Source organism: Monodelphis domestica, chromosome 6 (assembly GCF_027887165.1).
Source record: "Monodelphis domestica isolate mMonDom1 chromosome 6, mMonDom1.pri, whole genome shotgun sequence".
NCBI classification, from domain to species: domain Eukaryota; kingdom Metazoa; phylum Chordata; class Mammalia; order Didelphimorphia; family Didelphidae; genus Monodelphis; species Monodelphis domestica.
The window spans coordinates 127,858,552-127,874,211 of record NC_077232.1 but is presented as its reverse complement, the minus strand read 5'-3'; the positions used below and the strand labels follow the sequence as shown (position 1 = coordinate 127,874,211).

General features: G+C 37.7%; 1 protein-coding gene and 1 long non-coding RNA gene across 5 annotated transcripts in view; one reads left to right on the top strand and one right to left on the bottom strand.

The window, feature by feature from the left end:
* Nucleotides 1–12,130, bottom strand: part of N4BP2 (NEDD4 binding protein 2) — a 64,871-nt gene extending 52,741 nt beyond the window's left edge. Inside the window, exons 1-3 of one of the 4 annotated variants that reach the window (XM_056802553.1) lie at nucleotides 11,836–12,130; nucleotides 4,830–4,989; nucleotides 4,564–4,658 (exon numbers count right to left, since the gene is read on the bottom strand). The gene's annotated coding sequence lies outside the window, so the exon portion shown is untranslated. Of the gene's footprint in view, nucleotides 1–4,563; nucleotides 4,659–4,829; nucleotides 4,990–11,776 lie in introns of all 4 variants that reach the window. The other 3 variants (XM_007496542.3, XM_056802554.1, XM_056802552.1) reach the window with 3 other exon arrangements.
* LOC103102917 (uncharacterized) overlaps nucleotides 11,752–15,660 on the top strand; it is a 41,423-nt gene continuing 37,514 nt past the window's right edge. Inside the window, exon 1 of the long non-coding RNA XR_001623001.2 lies at nucleotides 11,752–11,890. This is a non-coding gene — a long non-coding RNA (uncharacterized LOC103102917). The remainder of the gene's footprint in view (nucleotides 11,891–15,660) is intronic.

The following is a 15,660-nucleotide window of genomic DNA, read 5'->3' as shown; positions in this document are numbered from 1 at the left end:
CTTGCTGCTGCTCTGACCACTCTATCTCCCTAATAGTCCCAGAAAAAGTGCAAATAATTTTTAGGCAGTGAATACCCATCAGAACAGGGCTTCTAATGTTACCAACAAAATACACCCCCACTGCTGTCCATTACTCCATATTATCAATTAGTAACAAAGTTAATAAGCCACAGAAAAAAGAGAACCATTATTATTATTAAGTTCCCACCCACCACCCATGTAGCATTCAAAGATGGATTCTCTAATAGAAAAATATCAGTACTTTCACAGGCTCAAACTTATTCCCAAATTACAAATTATTCTTCCACCCAATGGGCTAATGGCAGTAGTCATGTTAGTTTCCACTTTATTCCGCTATGAACCCCTTAACCTATGTTGATAACCATTATGTATATTATACACTCCAAAGATATTTAATAAAATAGCTTCACAGATTTTTTATTCCAGCAATTCAAGACCTTGCAAGAGCTAGTTCAACAATATCCTGACATTTTTGTAGCTTATATCAGATATGTGACTTATTATGACTTTATGGCTCATGTAGCCACAACTTTTAAGACCCCACTGAGTCACACTCTGGGGAAATAAATCAAAAATAAGATTTCTAATTGAAACTATTATACAGAAATGTGACAAAACACCCTGGACAAGACTTGTGTTTTATGTTTGTCTTGTAAATTTATGTTGTCTGTGTTGTGTCTATAGTTTGTGCACACTTTTAAATTTTGGGAAAACAAGCCTTAGATAAGAGACAACCCCCTCCCTCTCCCTTTTTCATTTGTGCTGGAAGACTGGAGAAGGCAGACAGAGGTTGTTTGGAAAATCCAAAAAACATTTCTGTGAATTTTTGTTTCTCCTAAACTCTAAAATAACTTAAATGATTATACAAAAAGGACAAATATACAAAATTGTCAAACATTTCTTCCTTCCCTTCCTTGATGGCCACAAGGGAGAAAAGGTTTAGAAATGATAACGAAAGGGATAATTTCATCCCACAATTGCATAATATTAACAGAGAACAAAGGCAAAAATATATGTTCAGCATTTTTTCTTCTCCCTTTTCTCGGATGGGCCCCTGAAGAAGGGAATAAGAAAAGATCAGAACAAAAAAAGGGGGGGACGGGGTTTGATCCCACAATTTGATCCAATTTTCAACTAGATTTAACATCAAAGATTGATATATGGGGGCAGCTGGGTAGCTCAGTGGATTGAGAGCTAGCCCTAGAGACGGGAGGTCCTAGGTTCAAGTCTGTTCTCAGACACTTCCCAGCTGTGTGACCCTGGGCAAGTCACTTGACCCCCAATGCCTAGCCCTTACCACTCTTCTGCCTTGGAGCCAATACACAGTATTGACTCCAAGATGGAAGGTAAGGGTTTAAAAAAAAAAAAGATTGATATAGATATATAGATATATAACTTTGAAAATTTTCTAATGATTTGAATATGTACTGATGGTACAATGTAATTTCATTCATTGTGATAACTGAGTACCAGTTGAAAATAAAATTTTAGCTAAATTTAAGAATGTACAAAACGTCTAGTAAAAAAATTACTTATTAGGACTCATGATGCACAATGATTATAGATTTGAATGATTAGACTTACTAAAAATGATTGTTAAACTGAATTTGAAAATTGATTGAATATATTTAATAGTCAGTCTGATGCAATTTTTTTGTCTTTTTTTTTTTAAAACCCTTACCTTCCATCTTGGAGTCAATACTGTGTATTGGCTCCAAGGCAGAAGAGTGGTAAGGGCTAGGCAATGGGGGTCAAGTGACTTGCCCAGGGTCACACAGCTAGGAAGTGTCTGAGGCCAGATTTGAACCTAGGACCTCCCGTCTCTAGGCCTGGCTCTCAATACACTGAGCTACCCAGCTGCCCCCTTTTTTTTGTCTTAAAGAAACAGATGAGCAGCAAAACTAAGTGCTTTGTTGGCTGATCAATAAATATTAGGGTTTCAAAAAAGTGGAATATCTAAAAGAGAAAAATTTAAATAAACAATAGCAACTGAATAAATTACTTAAATAACTATAGGGAAATATTAGAAATGCATGTTTATAAAATTTTATGTAAAAAATTTAGAATGTCTTTACACCAAATACAAACTATACATGTAAACATTTCCAAATATTTAAACAAAGTAGATTCAAAAACTATTTCAATGACTTTAGACCATTGAGACTCTGATTAATCTCCAATTAACATCTCACAAGTATTGGATTTTTGACAAAACTGTTATATATTGAGTGTTACCAAAACATGTACTTCATGCAAGCATGATTCTGAAAAAACTGAAAAGGTATTTAAATGTAAACATATGTTTAAAAGCAATTTGTTAAAAATTGATCATGTTTACTTGCAGTGATATATGATTTGTACTGTAAACTAAATAAGGTAAATTGGTTATGACAAGGTACAAAAAAATTATGTTATGCATTAGGATAATGTAGGTTCTCTTCCAAATCACTAACAAAGGCAGAAAAATGATTCTTTATAGACTAAACACTTAGAGAGTAGGCAAATTGATTTGTAGTAAGGTAGAAGTTTAAGAATAGATATTTTCTTTGCAAATTTATAAGGGAATAAGAAACCATCAGAGAAGTTTTGTAACCCACCCCTCCAGCTCCTGTTATAATTATTATAATTATTATTATTATTAATCATTATTAGTCAAGATCATGTTAGTAGAAATTTAACTCCCAGCAAAATTATTAACCCTTTTTCTGCATGAAATGGGAAGAATTGCCAAATAGTTTAAGCACTGTCAGTGTGTTGAAACTCAGAAAAGACTGGAAAATTACTGAAAGAAAAAATTAGTAATCATTTATAAAAAAAGGAATTACCATACTATATTTATACTATACTACATTTGAAAGAAAAATCACCCAAACCAAACCTATCAGTATTTTAAAGAATTATAATAATGGAGGTAAGATTTTGCTTTTATTTTACACAGGAAATGAAAAATCCTCAATCTATACCCAGTCCATCAGAACAGATGCAGCAAAGGAGTCTCAGGAACAATGGAGTATGGAGAACACAAATGACCACCACAAACTCCCAAGTCACAAAATTCATGACTTGGTGGCAAGCCAAAAGAACAGTTCATATAGCAGAACAATTCCTGGAGGTGGCAAGCCTCCCCAGGACTGATTAATCTTAACTAAGCCACTTCTCAAAAAAAAAAAATCTACCCAATTTTATGTTAATTTTATGTTAATAAGTGGCGGTCTCACCCTTTGTTTTAACCCCAGCCCAACTATTCCATAAAGGGGGGAAATGGGTAGTTCAATGGACTGAGAATCAGGCCTAGAGACGGGAGGTCCTAGGTTCAAATCTGGCCTCAGACACTTCTCAGCTGTGTGAACCTGGGCAAGTCACTTAACCCCTATTGCTTAGCCCTTACCACTCTTCTGCCTTGGAACCAATACCTAATATTGATTCCAAGACAGAAGGTAAGGGTTCTTAAAAAAAAAAAAAAGCTCCATCCTTTGCATCTATAACTGATCATATCATTACCCTTCCACAACCCCTTTTCTTGTAATTCTTCCAGTATATACTCCCAGTCCCTGGTAGTCAGACTCAAACATCAATACTCTATTACCACCTCAGATAGTAAAAAAATTTGACATCAAGTGTTTACTTAATTCAGCTTCGTTTGTTTAAGTAAAAATAGGAGCAATTGATGGCAAAGCCTAACTCCATTCAGCAAAGCTGTGGAGAAAACAGACCCTCAGAAACACTGAGGCCATACATAGCTCAGCTAAAGTCAGACATGTAGCCCATGCCTCACCTGAGGCTTCAAACCCTCACCACTCTACCTGGCTGTAACTGTATGTTCTTACAAAAAAAACCTACTGAAGCAAGCATTCTCTGGAAACCTGGGTTAGATGGTTACATATTGACATATTGATTTGTTAGCCTATAGAAAACTCTGTCTAGATTCCAGGAAGTAAACCAAATCCTTTGTACCAAACTTGTAAATCATTACTTTCCATTGTGTATGTGAAAAGCTTACCTAATCCCTCAACCTGTAACAGTCTCTCTATAAAATAATAGCTGTGATCAATAAACTTGCCTTGACTCGTGACCAACCTGTCATGGCCCTCCTGATCCCATCTCTACTCATCATCTTTCCCACCCCATCTTGGCACCCACAATAACTTTGTAAGCAGATCGTTCAGGTCTCTACAAAAGCTAACTAGTGTAAATTCCTTGAAGATATGACTTGTATCCTCGACTTCTTTATTACCTCAATAGCACCTGGCAAACAGTAAATGCTCCATAAATATTTATTACTTTCTCCAAGGGAGACCAAGTGAAAAAATTAATGGGCACAGTCAATCAAGAGGGCCAAGACCAAAAGATGGCTCTGAATCCCCAGACCAGCACATTTCATGTTATCAGAAGTTATATTATAGGAATGACTCCAAAAATAAGACTGATAATAATAAATTCTCTTTCTAATAAGAAATCAGAATCACTGAAATTTTTTTAAATTAAAACAAAAATACCTAAATGTCAATATGAAGGAACCACAAATAACAATAGAACACTTACCCTTTGTATACAACTGATATCACCCTGCTGAAACCAAGGTTGAGGCTTGAAATCACTACAGTTGATTGTTTTACGAAGCATAGTGTCAATTCTTGCTATGAAAAAATAAGAAACCATAATTTCATGAACTTATGGTGACCATTGAACAAAACTATTCAAAGATTAAAATACATATACCCAAAGTTATGTAAACATAATTTTTAAAAACCAAATCTCATTTTAAATTTACTAAGCACACCTTATTACTAAAAGAATTCTATTAATACCTTTATTAAAATGAAGAATTCTTCTGTAATGTAATTCTGAAATACTAATATCAACCCCAATTTATGTTAGGTTCCAATTTCTTTAAAGTTAAGACAAATTTGTCAAGGTTTCATATTGTTTATCCTTCCATACACATGCAGGGTTATGAATATAGAATTGCTGTAAAAAAAAAGAAGGGAAGGGAAACAAAAAAAAAGACAAAAGAGGAAAAGAGAATAGGTACAGAAAGTCAAGATAAACATCACATTGCCCAGCACTTTCATCTAGGTGCCTAGCATTTTAAACACATTACCCCAAATCACATAAAAATATGGCAATAACATTATGATAATCTGAAAAAAAGTTCCAGAAATGAATATAGGAAAACATGGAAAGCCTTAAAGGAACTAATGTAAAGTAAACAGAATGAGAAAAAATATATATAATTACAACAATGTAAATAGATGTACAAAACTGATTAAAATGGAATACAGAAAAATCATAATGACTAAGTTTGGCCCCTAAAAGAAGAGATATGAGAAGATATCGTCACCTATTTCTTTGCAGCGGTAGGAGACCATGAGTAACCAAACACTGACTTTTTAATATATTGGTTGGTTTTTTCTGAATATTTTTTCTCCCTATTTCTTTTGTTTGTTTGTTTTGTTATAATAACAGACTATAAAAAAAAAAAAAACACCAGGGGGCAGCTGGGTAGCTCAGTGGATTGAGAGCCAGGCCTAGAGATGGGAAGTCCTAGGTTCAAATCTGGCCTCAGACACTTCCCAGCTGTGTGACCCTGGGCAAGTCACTTAATCCCCAATGCCTAGCCCTTACCACTCTTCTGCCTTGGAACCAATACACAGTATTGATTTTAAGATGGAAGGTAAGGGTTTTTATAAAAAAATAAAATTAAAAAAAAAAACACCACACAGAGCCACTGCCCTGAGAGGATAACGGTCTAAGGAAAGACACACAACAATGTAATACTGGAAATTTTCACTGATCTACAATAAATAAGATACTTATATAATTTTTAAGGAGAAATGGGAAATAGGAAACAGACTCAGTAGTCAATTAACAAACTCTCCCTATTTATTTTTTATTGTAATGTTTGTGAAGAGGTAGGTGGGAGAGGATTAGGGAAGAAAGAAATATATTGAAAAATCAAAAAAATATCAATATTTGTTTAAAAAAGTTTTAGCACACCAGAAAGATGGCTATAGGGCTCTATGGACTTCGGGAGAGCAGAATGGGTTTGATCTCTACCCTCTGCATACAATGGAAGGTAAAGGGTAATAGATGAATAAATAAGTCGGGAAAGGACTCACCCCCTAAATGACTAAGAAATATTATGACTTAATGTCTGCTTTTGTAACTTTTGAGAAATTTGAAAATTCTCTATTGAATTGTGGAATGATCAATAAAAGACTTATTTACTTTCAGCACTACAATGATCCAGGACACTTTGGAGGGACTTATGACAAAGAATGCTATTCACCTCCAGAAAAAGAACTGTTGGAGTCAGAATGCAGATCAAAACATATGATTTTTTACTTTAGTTTATTTATGGTTTTATTTTTGGGGTTTTGGTTTTATAGGAGTATTTTCTTACAAAAATGAACAATTTGGAAATAGGTTCTGCATGACAATACATGTATAACCCAGATCAAACTGCTTACCAGCTGGAGGAAGGGGGAAAGAAAAGGAGACATCATTTAACTTCAGAAAATGTAGGTGGGCAATTGTTATTACATGTAATTGGTAAAATGAAATATCTTTACAAAGAAAAAGGAATAACGAAAGAAAAAAATGCAGTTAAAAAACCATTCTATTGACCCACATGACTTAAATTTATCTTTCCATAAAGATGGGAGTCAATGCTCTGCCTCTGTAATAAATCCAACCATTTATGTGAAAACATTCATGTTTTCCATCAACCACTAAGCATTTGCTAAGAACTTACCATGTGTCAGGCTCAATACTAGGTGTAGAGCTCAAGATATAAATGACAAATGATATACAAAAATGACATGGGTTCTTGCCTTCAAGAAGCTTCTGTTGTGTTTAAAGGAAACTATACAGACACAAGAATACATACAAAATACATTCAAATTAAATACAAGGTAGTTTCTAGGGAGGAGGCACAAGAGGTCAGGAAAGGCCCCCTATAGAAAGTGGCTCTTGAACTACCGGTGAAAAAAACTAGGGATTCCAAGGGGCAGGTGATAAAGGACTTTCCAGGCACATGGGATAATAAAGGCAAAATAAAAAGGACAGGAATGGACTATTTTCTGTGAGAAACAGCAAGGCAGTCATTTTCATTGGATAGAAAAGTGAGTAAATGAGAATAATGTATAATAAGTCTAGAAAGATAGGCTGGAGACACACAGTACAGGGCTTTATAATACCAAACTGAGGAGATAGTAATGATTCCTAAAAGTAAAATAAAAATATTGTAAAATAACTAAGTAGAGGAGAATGGATGCAAAAGACATTGTAGAGGTAGATTTGAAAATGATTGTCTTCCATGAAAGGTCAGAAAGAAGACAAAGCAAGGACAACTTTGAAAGCTACAAACTTACAAACTGAAAAAGATTTACCATATCTAGAACTTAGTAGATAAGGCTGAGACACAGCAGGTAAGAAGAGACCCAAAGACTGACATATAGACCTGAGTCATCTGCAGGAAGATAACTGAACCATGGGAGAGAATGAGGTTCCCAGAGAACACAGAGAGGAAGGTTCAGGAAAAAGTTTTGGGATACATCCGCAATTAATGGGTGGGGCAAAGATAATCTAATAAAGGAACCTAAAAAGTGGCCAAAAATTTAGGAGAATCAAGAGATAGTAAGGTGACAAAGAGGAGGAAATGGTCTGTGTCAAATACTACAGAAGTCAAGAAGGATGAAGACTGAGAAAGGGGCACTGGGATTTGGCAATTAAAAATACAGGGAGCTTTGGAGAGCAGTTTCAAGTTGAGTAATGAGTTTGGATGCTCAAAAGCAAGAAACTGCAATGTGAGAAGAGAAAGTAGAGACCAAAATGTAGATTAATTATTTCTAAGAGTTTGCCTATCAAACTGAGGAGAGATACAGGATGATAACTTGAGATGTGGTAGGGTCAAGTAAGGTTTAAGGCTAGGGGAAACTGTAGTGTCAGATCTCTTTAGGGAGCCCCTTAAGCTCTAAGGACTGGAGGCTAACATACCCAGAAGCTTGCTACAAACAGGGTGACCAATAGCCCTTCCTTTCCCTGCACCTCCTAGAACAAAGCAGTTGTTCCACTTCATAAGGCACTGTTGTTCCACTTCATACCTTCCCGTCATATTTGTGTTCATAACCCATGGAAACTCTTTTGTATGTGTCATGTAACCCATGGAAGCCCATAGAAACCCCTGATTGTATATGTATCCCCTGGATGCTATTGTGTATGTACCATGTAACCCATAGAAAGCCCTGATTGAGTATGTAATCTAGAAAATACCCAGAGTCCCTTACCTTGGGGTCCAGCCCTTAGAGGAATGATCCCTGGTGCAGGTATAATAAATCTCCTTCCTTCCTTTTGAGTGACAACTGGGGTTTCCTATATGGCTAAACTAAAAATTCCTCAGCAAAACTAGTACACATTTGTACCAGTTAGAAACAAGCTTTTACATAGGGAGAGTAATTCTTGATTCCTGAAATAATGGGAACACTATATCATTTACAATTTGTTTTACCATGCTTTGGTATCAGACAGTTAACTAATTAATCTATAAGATGTGGCTTAAGAACCAAAAAGCCTGCTATGTAACCACAAAGTTTCCTATTTAGGAAGTGAAGCAAGGACCAGAGAAAAGGCAGATTAGTTAGCTACCCATGGCAGTAAATTAAATTCAATTATTTTTCTACCAAAGATGTCCCATATTTATATAAGCAAAAAAGTGACTTATAGGTCATCAAGCAAAGGAATTGGCAGTGCTTGTTTTATCAGACAACCAAAGCCAATGACTAGTTGTCAGGTACTGTGGTGCTTATGAAGCATGAAAAAGGCTTTTGGGCAATAATTGCATCTTACGTACAAAAGAGAAGAACTCAAGTCCCTTCAAAATAAATTAATATACACTTCAACACTCTATATGTTCAGTATTAAGTGGGGAAAAAAGTGTAGTGAGAAATATATTAGAAAACATGGGTCAGAAGAGAGGCCAAAAATATGTAGACAACATGAAAGCCTGATAACTCTCAATCAAGAATACCTTCTTTAAGAGAAGAAGGAACAGGAGCAGCTAGGTGGCTCAGGCTCAGTGGATTTAGAACCAAGCCTAGAGAAGGAAACCTCAGGCGCTTCCTGGCTCTGTGACCCTAGGCAAGTCACTTTCCCCCCATTACCTGGCCTAGCCTTTACTATTCTTCAGTCTTGGAACGAACATACAATATCGATTATAAGATGGAAGGTTGGCTTTTTATTGTACATAAAGGAGCCCTTAGTAAATACTTATTGATTAATTGATCATCACACAATTGAAAAATGTAGAGACTATAAGATCTCAGTATGCCTGTTGGTTTTTTTTATTTTGATTTGTTTTGTTTTTTTAAAACCCTTACCTTCCGTCTTGGAGTCAAAACTGTGTATTGGTTCCAAGGCATAAGAGTGGTAAGGGCTACTAGGCAATGGGGGTTAAGTGACTTGCTCAGGGTCACACAGCTGGGAAGTATCTGAGGCCAGATTTGAACCTAGGATCTCTGTCTCTAGGCCTGGTTCTCAATCCACTGAGCTACCCAGCCTGTTTCGTTGATTACGCCCTCCAAAAAAAAATTCTTAAAAAAAAAATATATATATATATAGCTTTCTTTAAACAAAGTATTTCTCATCCATACATCAAAACCATTAAAATTCTTTGAAAGATAAAACAGAAATTACCTTGTTCTACAACCTTTTGATCTTAAAAAATTAAGGCAAGGCACATAACAGGGAGTTATACATTTCCCCAAGATGTTCACTACAGTGATGGAAGAAATTAGCAAAGAGTACAAATACAATCAATCAAGAATGATATAATATTAAATTGAAGAGAATTTCCCACAGATATCAAGATGCTCCAGATGCTGTTTTTGGATGACATCACATCAAATTGGAACACTGCAGACTCTGCTAGGAAATATCTAGAAGCATTCATATGAATTTGGCCAGACCATTCACACATGGAAAAAAAAAACAAGTGGATGAAGAAAGAATATCTGTTGCCCAGATGGCATGCAACTCTATGAACAATCTACAGAGTTTAGGTGTGTATAGGTGTGTGTGTGTGTGTATATATATATATATATATGGCTCTAACTCAGACAGATAAATATATAAACAAACAATGAGTTGATCCCAGAATGAAATAGGAAAGAGTAGAACTGCCTTCCAAAAAATTGTTCCTTTATTGATTTCAAGCTTCTTTCAGAAACAAAGACCTGTTTTTCCCACTGCTCTAAAGAATAAAACCTAGGACATTCGTGAACTAAATGGAAGAACATGAAACCAAAGCACATTTTCAAACACAAAGACACATTACCATTTCTTTTAAATTTCCCCCAGAAGTTTTCAGATGGTGTCCAGTTTGGGAAGTGTCAAAGGTAGAAGAACCTTCCTCAGGGCAAGGACAAGACTTAAGACCAGGGACTTTCTGGTTATAGTTAACAACTATCCCTTCTCCGGACAAACCCTATCTACCAAAGCAGATTCCCAGCAATTTGGTCACAAGATTGCCTAGGGCACTGAGAGATTAAGTCACTAGTCCAGAGCTCTAGGCTAGGGTCAACTTTCTTTACAGTAAGTCAATCCAGGAGAGAGAATGAGGTTGGACAGGGAAAAAGTATGCAAAGAATACTTGAAAAAAGATAATGATGGAGAGCTAAAGAAAGAGAAATGTCAGAAAAAAGTCTCTTAAGGAGAATTAAAAAGGAAAAGGTAATTAAATCGTTTTCATAGGGAACTGTTGATCACTGCAGTTTGCTTCTCAGTTCCACTCCCCACCCTGGCAGAGTGGAGGGGAAAAAAAAACCTAGTCTCCATGCAACTGAGCTTTTTGATTGGCTCAAGGATACAGAGTAGGCAAATAAATATGCCAGTCCTATATCAAGAATGAATAATGCCTGCAATGGAGACATAGCAAGCCCAGGGTGATGCAATCTACCCACGCTTCCAATACTAGGAGACCTTAAAACATTCATCATCTCACCTTTACTTTGAAGTCTAAAGTAACCAACGACGTTATTACCTGTTTTGTGTGTGTGTGTGTGTTTAAGAGAAGCAGCAAGCCAAAAAAGAAACAGCAGACAATACAGTAAATAAATAACTAGGTGACTTTCCTTCTATCGAACCAAAGTGTCCAGGCGGATGATGTGAAATAAAGAAGTGATCCTTTTTTTAAAAAGCATCATGTGCTAGTGAAGAACAAAGTTTGAGTATGGGTTGGGGGTGACGGAGCGGGGGAACCCACTAGATACCAAAACAATAGTGGGAGAAAAGCTTACAATCTAGTCTCCGTGGGAGGTGTGTAGAGTGGGGAAAGGAGGCTGAAGAAAAGGGGGGGTTTCCTAGGATGTTCCCGTGGTTGAACCAAGGAGACCAGGGTCCAAGGGGAGCCCAGCCAAGACCCCACCCCCGCCACTGGGGAAAAGGGGGGGGGGGGGGCCTAAGCTGGCTGGCCACGTCGGACCGCAGGGGGAACAGAACTGGAGAAGGGAAGGGAAGAAAAGAGAAGGGAGGGGAGAGGAGAGGGGCCGAGTCTTAGTTGGGGGACAAGGTCTGGGGGCGGGGCCGACTCTACCTCGGGTGAAATACTCTCGCCTTCCAGGGTGGTTGGGGGGGGCGGGGAGCGGGGCCCACCGGCCGCAGTCCAGCCCATCCCCGGAGGGGCGCTAGGGCCCGCCCCCTGCCGCCCACCCCGCCCGCCCAGCTCCGAGGAAGGACGAGGCCCAGAGCTAGTGCTCACCGCATTCCCCGGCTGCCCTCTCTTCTTGAGACCCTCCGACGCCGAACGGCTGCCTTTACCTGGTCCTCAGGCGGGCGGAAGCTGCATCGAGAACCCGCGACTCTGGTCGGTCAGGTAGGCAGGAGAAAGGGGTAGCCCGGGCCGATATTGCCGATGCTGCCGCCGCCGCCGCCGCCGCCTTCCCCGGAGCCACCGCGCTGGGGCCGGAGGCGAGAGCAGTGGGGCGCGAGCTAGCTAGCGAGCGAGGAGGGAGGGAAGGAGAGAGCGCGCGCTGCACGGGGAGACACTGCCGCTCTCTGACCGCCCAAGGAAGAGCAGCCTTAGACGAGGCCGGGGCGGGCTATGGAGGAGGTGGGGGCGGGGTAGATGGAAGCGAGGGAGGCTGCGGACTCGACCCATCCAGGAACACCCCTGTTTCCCCCACACCCCCCGCCCACCCGGGCTGCGCACTCGGCTCCACCCTCAGCCCCGCTGATTGAAAGATCCCCCGCGTGGTTAGGTTTTTCCGCTTGGCAGCCCATTTCCCCTTCGTTTTCCCTTCCCAAAAGCCGCTTAACGGAAAATTCACATCTTTTAAAGCTTCTGAAGGGGAGAAAGAGTAATGCTTGAGGGTTTCAGGCCCTTTTGTTTTTTCACTAACTTGAGGTCCTCCCCCTTTTTTGAATTACAATTGTATTGTCCTGCCTTACTTGCAGTTATGGAACTAGGTAGAGAGAGAAGGGGGCCGAAATTCTGCTAAAATATCCTCCAGGTCAAACTGTGACAATTCTCCCGCTCCCAGGAAAACCCCATGGTCGAAAAGAATCTTTTCGTGGGTTTGCTATTGGGGGAGAGGAGGAGTGACCTCTGGAGTCTCTCTCCTCCCCCTATGCCACTTCCATACACAAACCACTACCACCGCCACCCCCTGGAGCATGAAAACGGGACACCGAAGTTGGATTAGAGGATGCAAATGAATGATTTTAACTAGATCTATTTACGGAGATAATTGTTAGGTCCAAGTAATAAGATCTACTAGTCTACTAGTTAATTAACATAACCTACTGAGCATGCGTGTCTGCGTGTGCGCGCGCGTGCGAGTGTTTGTTAATGGACAAAGCCTACTGAGCATGCTCAGGGTTGGGGGGGCGGAGAGTGAGTGAGTGTGCGGGTGTGTTGTTTTTTTAGTAGGTTTTCTACGGAGATTCCGTGTTTTGTGCCTTCTGAGTTTTGTCCCCTGGAACGCACAAAGACGAAGAAAGGAAGAGGAGGAAGGTGGACTTGATTTAGAAACATTTGTCTTTATATTGGTAACTATCCCTAAGCATGCTAGGGGATAGCCTTCATAGTGTCACCTCAAGCACACACTGGATGCTAGAAATAGTGGTAGTCTCTCGAGATCGAGCATCCAAAGTCACCTCAAGAACATTGGATGCTAGAAATGAATTCTTGGATAAATGTAGTGTCTTGTATGACTAGAAGCACTGAACTTGAGCCCTCTCTTCTCCCCCCCCCCTTTTAAAGTAATAAGCTACAGGTGCTTACAAATCTTCCTTTCATAGATCACATGTCCTGTAGTTCCTTTTTCATTTTCTAAACACGGCTCCTATCTTGTTTCATTTTCTCCAGTTTTTAACATCAAATATAATACCTTTCATGCAGTATTTCTGTATTTTTTCTCTTTCTTCGTTCATATCAAAACAGTATTCATTGCCAGTATTTTTATCCATTATTTTGAGGGAAAAGAAATTAAGCAACCTCTGAAAAAATTGCCCTTTGACCCTCAAGAAGACAGTTTATCATGGTTATCATGGTTGCAAGTGTTTGTAGACTTGGTTCCTACCGAATGTGGAGAAAATATAGGTGTAAAACAATCGTCTTGGTTAAGTCCAACCAGAACTCCAGGATGTTGATTTGAAAACATTGTAATGGTTTATCTAATCGAAAAATCACTTGAGCAAATTTCTGGTTGGGGAAATTGCCAGATGTATTTTTCACTCATGTTAAGAAAAATAAAGATTTTCAAGGCTGTTTTTTTTTTCTTCTGCATAACCAGAATCCTTGAGATATTACTACAGTGATTTACATACCAGTGACAAATGTTAATAAAAGCATTTTAATTAATATTTTCTTAACTAGTGAAGAAACTATAAATAAAACAGTACAAAAGATTCTGAGGGTATAAGTATCTTGTATTGAGAATATAACAATAGTTCTATCTGCACAGCCAATAAAAGAAAACAGGAATATATGTGGCTTTACAATAGAAAAATTACAGTAATTATAAGCTAAAGTCCTGTCTTTAAGTAGATTTATGATATTTTTATTCATATGGATTCTAGCATGTACCACAAAAATAAAATCTGGCACATGAATTTTTGACTATTTTAATAAAGGTTAAACATGCTAAACAAGTGTTGAACAAGTCATAATAATCTATAATAATGTTTACCAGCTTTAGAAAACAACCTACTGAACAGAGTAGAGAAACAAGAAGCATTGCTTACTACTACTACTACTACTACTACTACTAGCTATAGCTAACATTTATATAGCACCTACTATTCAGTTTTTTAGATGTGTCCTATTCTTTGTGACCCCTTGGGATTTTCTTGGTGAAGATACTAGAGTAGTTTGCCATTCCTTTTCTAGCTCCTTTTGCAGATAAGGAAACCAAGGTATATTGTACTTACTATGTGCCAAACATTGTGCTAAGTGCTTTGTCATATTTGATCATCACAACAACCTAAGAGATTGGTGATTATTATTAATACAGAGGAGGAAACTGAAAAAAAAAATTTTAATTACTTGCTCATATCACATGGCTATTAAGTGTCTGAGGTAGGATTTGAATTCAGATCTTCCTGATTCTGGACCCAGCTGGCCTCTAAGCTGCCTACCTAACTGCCCATGTTTATGTTAATGTTAATAAAATATTTATGTTAGTAAAAGGAAATCTTTACTACTGGGAATATTTTAATGACAAAACCAAATTCAGAATAAAGTAATCTATAGTCAACATTAACCATACAAGGTAAGATTTTTAGGTATATTATAAAAATATGCTTCCTTCATTAATTCAGTAGGGAAAAGTGCTTTTTTTGATACTGGCATTTTAGTCATTCCATTAGAAAAAAAATAAGTTGTTTAATATGCTTATTCACTATATTTTTTATATTTTTCAAAGATACAGAATATGAAGTTATTCCGATTTAACTAGCTGAAGTGAGTTTGTTTAGACACCTTATCTTTACTCTGATCTTTTCCAGTTGTTGTGGTTAAATGCTAATCTAAATGCAGAAAATACTTGATGTTAATAATGGCAGGAGACCTATTGAAACTTTTTTTAATTTTTTTAAAATAATTTTTATATAATTTTTATATAATTTTTAATTTATTTTTATTTTTTATATTTTTATTATATATAAATATATTTAATATACATTTATAATTTAATAATTTTAATAAAAATAAGGTTTTTATTAAAACCTTAAATCAAATGGCCACTAACATTCTCAGATGAAATCTTTTTTAAATAATAAAAAGCTTTTTAAAAATAATTTGTTTCTTATTCATTTGTCTATTTGTTAAGCCCCTAACCCCTACTCTTCAGAGACCTTGCCAGAAAAGACTTAAGCCATCCAGCCTTGGGTGTCACAAAAGCATTCTCCTCTTCATCCAGTTACCACCACCATTTTCCATTGAGCCCTAAGGTCACCCATTCCAGTTCTACCTCCTACTTAGATCACTTTTATCAATCAAAACTACCATTGTCTGGAAAGAGTATGTCAAATGGCCTACCCTACTGTTAAAATACAGAAGTCCTGGGACTTTGAAGACCAAAGCACCACACCTTGTCCACCACTCCCTATATATGTGGTCCTCTCCAATTAAAAAGTCTACTT